Source organism: Mandrillus leucophaeus, unplaced genomic scaffold (assembly GCF_000951045.1).
Source record: "Mandrillus leucophaeus isolate KB7577 unplaced genomic scaffold, Mleu.le_1.0 Scaffold611, whole genome shotgun sequence".
NCBI lineage: Eukaryota > Metazoa > Chordata > Mammalia > Primates > Cercopithecidae > Mandrillus > Mandrillus leucophaeus.
In genome coordinates, this window is record NW_012106598.1 from 1,432,330 (window position 1) to 1,436,931 (window position 4,602).

Below are 4,602 nucleotides of genomic sequence, written 5' to 3' on the forward strand. Positions count from 1 at the left end.
TTTTTTTTTTTTTTTTTTTTTTGCAGTTTGGGGGAAGGGGAAGCTGTTGTTTATTCTTTGTAAAGGCGGGGTCCTGCTTTTCTAGGATCTTGAGCCACTGGCCTCCTTTGTAGAAGGAATGGTCATGTACTCTTGTAACTCTTGTGAAACAGACACCCCTGCAGGATTTTCCTCCCGCATGCTTTCCTGCTCAGCACCTCTGTCAGCCTGCCCTGCCAGCCCCACCCTGTTCCAAAGTGCCACTCTCCCGGCTGCTGAAGTAGCTCCCTCATAGTAAATTGGGTAACCCTGAGTGTCCTGGCTGGTTGGGCATGAACACTGCTGGGGGATACATAGAGACACTTCTTGGCACACTTAAAATAGACTGAGAGTATAAGCCGGTCCAAAGGCCATGGTGAATCAGTAGGAAGGCCACTGGGCAGACTTGGTTCTGCTGGGTGTTGCCTTCAGCTCTGTGACTGTAGGTACATAGTGTGGCCTTCCAAGCCTCACCTTCCACTGCTGCAAAATGAGAAGGCTGGATTAGATCATCCTTAAAGCCCTACCCACTTCTTCATCTCAATATAAAAACAGAATTTCTGCATGTCTCTCTATGTCCTCATTCTAGCCATGAGCCGATCCTACTATCCCTAATTTATTTTTAAGAAGAGCAGAGACATTGTTTACAAACAACTTTCTATTTGGTTTCATTTCCTCTTCAGCAGTCAGCCACAATAGACGACATTTGCAGGGACAATGCAATCAGGGAAATGCTTGAGCTAGGTTCTGATCCAAGTGAATCAAGTTTTAAAATCATCAGCGAGTGTCTCCTTTGGGATTTCCACTATTTCCACCTAGGTACACCGAATCCAGATTCCTGCTATTAACAATCATTAGACAGAGGAAAATCACCAAGATCCCATTCAACTTCAGGGCTAACACTGCTCATTTTGGTTTGTTGCCTTTGTGAAGGATAGGAGATCCCCTACCTGTTTCCATGAGGTTATTGGGCCCCAGAAGGGGCCCTGAGTTGTAGAGAGCAGATGGCTGTCCCATCCAACACTCAACTCACACTGAGCAGTGGTGGCATCTGCAGGTGACCTTGTCTGTGTATGCAGCAGAACGGTGTAGAAATCTGTGTTAACCTTGCCCCACACTCGTTGAGGCTGAGGAAGGATGCACAGCACTGCTCTCCAGCCTCGCCACTGTCTTTGCATTCCATCAAGTAGGGGGCAGCTCAGCTCCTCCCCTTTAGCCACCATCCCTGCAGCAAGGGTATAAATGAATGTTCAGGGGTATCTTAGGGCCAGGATGCCTTACATCTTAAAAGGAAAAACAAACACCTCCCCTTGAGGGAAGAACTTACATGTTGCATGTACACGGTTATTATCTCCTGTTATTTTTAGGAGAATTCTTAACTAGCATTTCCACCCAAGGACCTTACATGGGTGTTACATCTGGTCGATGCTGCAGGTCTGAAACTCTGCAACATTTTCCCCCTTCTGGGACCTCACTTGTCAATAGCATCATCCTCCTGGGTAAATTCTCCCAAGCAAACGACTGTGTCTGCAGCTGGCAGCTGATGCATTCAGAAGAACAGAGACGCAAACAAGTCCTCAGAGATCCGTGGAGGGGAAAGAGAGGGAGGGGAAAGAGATACAAGAGAGGGGGAGAAGAAGGCTGGCGTGCCTTGGAGTTGTGTAAGGTCCTACGGAAGGAACGGGATAGGAAGAAACCAGAACATGGAGGGAAAGAGAAAAAAAGAGGGAACAGGAGAGAGTGAATAAAGGAAAACGCAGAGAAGAAAGAAAGGAAAAGAGCAGAGAGCAAAAAGAGAGGCAATGTCTAGTGACTATTTTAGGACTTCCAGTGAGTCTATTTTATTTCCAGTCAACCTAGCGTGCTCCTAGCTCAGCAAGGCCTCCTGGAGGCAACGATCGCTGGGGTTGCTCCCACTACTCTCCACCTGGACTGGCCCCCATCCCTGCTTGCCAGAGGGCTTCACAGTCTGGTAGAACAGAGAGCTCCGGAGCCCACTGGAAGCATTTTTGGATGAAGAGGGCAATGAGGACACAAGGAAAGAAGGAATGACTGTTTCCTCTGTGAAGACAAGACTTCCGGGCTACAAACAGAAAGAGGACTCCAGGGGCCAGCCAGACAGGGTGTGGTGCTGGGAGTCAGGGCTGGACAGGTGGAGGGGAGGGAAAAGGAAAAAAACCTTTTCATCCAGGAACAGGAACCTGCATAGGCAGAGAAAAGAAGGCCGAAGCCCCAGCATGTGTGCAGAACGTCGAAGTCAGTAAGTCTAGAGAGAAGCAAGGTGCAGATGGGGGGCAGAGCTAAGCCATCTGAAGAGCCTGAGCTTCATGCTTTTGTCACCAGGGTGGAGACATCCTGACCTGATGAATGTTGTCAGAATGTGACTCTAGCATCAGCTTGGAAGTGTGAGAGGGGACAGGTGGCCGATTTGAGGTCACGGTCACAGTATAGATCAGATACAAAGGGAGTAGGGTGGGGAGGAGGACCAGTGCAGGTCAGCGGGGAGGCGGCTCTGCAGGACTCCATCAGTGACTGGATATGGGATGAGAGGGAGGGGAGGATGGTTTCCGGGTTTCTGGCTGGGTTGGTGGCTGGGTGGATGGTGGTGCCACGTGGAGAGGTAGGGAATACTCAGAGCCATGTTGCCTGAGTGCCTGGGACACACAGAGGGGGTGTGCGGTGGGCAGAGGGAGGCCTGGGGTGGGAGTCCTCAGCTTAGAGATGGAAGTGGACACCATGGAGAGGCCAGGAGTCACCCTGAGGGAGACTGGCATGGGAAGGGACCCTTGGGGATGAGTGAGGCCATAGCCTTGCTTTACTCAGATGACTCCTTATCTGTCAACCTATTTCTTTCCTTTGCCTGAGAAATCCTAGAGGGGTGACCTTGGCTTTCCTCTCCTGCCACTTCCTTGTGTTTTCTCTGTGACCGGCCTCTGTTCCCACCGCCCTTTTGGAACTGCTGTCCTGATGGTCACCAGTGCTTTCCTGATAGCCAAATTCAGTGTCCTGTCCTCCACTCTCAAGCTCCCTCGAATTCTTTGGCCACACAGATCAGCCTCTAAGTCCCGGGCATTCCCTCCTTTGCGATTTTTGGGGCTCTGCTTTTCCCTCCCATCACCCCGTGGTTCTTCCTTCTCCTCTGACCCCTCCCTCTTCAGTTTTCCCCCACAATTCTGTCCACAGCCACACTGTGCATAGGAGCCTGCCACACCCTATATCCAACTGCAGCCTCAACCCACCTGCAAAGGACCCCTGTGTCTCCTGCCCGATGCCCTCACTCCTGAGCCCCACACCCACGTCACCCATGTGCATTGGCATTCGCTCTCTCTAAAATGGAACTTCCCACCTTCACTCCAAACTTGCTCTTCCTCCTGACTTCTTCCTCATTTCTGTCAATGGAACCACAGCGCTCTCAGCCCCTCGGGTTGAAATTTCGGTCATCTTTGAATCCTCCCAATTTATGTACCCCTTTACTCACCATCGTGATTGTTTACTGGCAGCTGAGTAACTGCCAAGTACCATGTTAGATGCAAGGGAAATAAATCCAAAGGGCATTGTGCACAGTCATAAGCAGTGTAGACTTGAGAGACACTTTACTGTGCAGCAGAATCCTCCGGGGAGCTTTTCACGATGTAGATTTCTGGGCATCACCCATCTACAAATTCAGACTCTTGAGGTGAAACCAGGAATCTGCAGTTAAAGGTTTGCAGGTGACTTGGGTTCAGGTGGCTTTCAGACCATTCATGGGGAAACACTACTTCAGGGGTTCCCCTTGCAGACCACATCATCCCCTCGCCTGCACCCACTGGACCAGGTGTCACCCGCACTTTCCTCGGTATCTTGCACGTTGGTCCCCTTGTATCCATTCTAGGGCTCTCACCCCACTTCTGTCTGTGTTAACTCATGTTCATTCCCAACAGACTCATCCCCAGGCTCTCCCCCAACAACCCATCCTTTTCTGCAACCCCTCCACTCCCCGCCCCACACACACATCTTTCTCTTTCCAGTGTCTTAGACCTACTAGTGACTTCTTGGCCACCGTTGGTGCTCCTGTTGAATATAACCACAGATGCCAAGGGCCACAGCTGAGGAAGTGGAAAATCTGCACGGGCCCAGTAAGGTGCTATCTAAAAGACAGAAAAGGGCCCATTTAGGAAGGAGTTGCCTTTCAATGGGCAGCCAGGCACAGGCAGAAGAGACATTAGAGCTTTGTAACTAGGGACACACAGAGTTGGCAGCACAAAGGGCCTGGGCCTCTGAAGGTTGTATGGCCAGGCTCATCATCCATCCAGGGATGACCCAGCCTGCACCCTAGACTCTCGACCTCCCACAGCAGCCGGTCCATCTGCCCAGCAGTCCCTGGGCACCCAGGAGCACAGCCTACATGGCATGAGCGGGTGGACTGGGGGTATGTGGCAGGAACAGAATTGGGGTTCTTGGGGAGGTTTTTTTCCACTTAAAACTCTTTTTGTCGCCTACGTCTCCAGACATTTAAAGACTTCTGAGCTATTTTCAGACCTACTATGAAAAGAACTGAGGTGCTAGCAGTCAGACACCCATCGAACTGTTTCCTAAGAGGAGAAC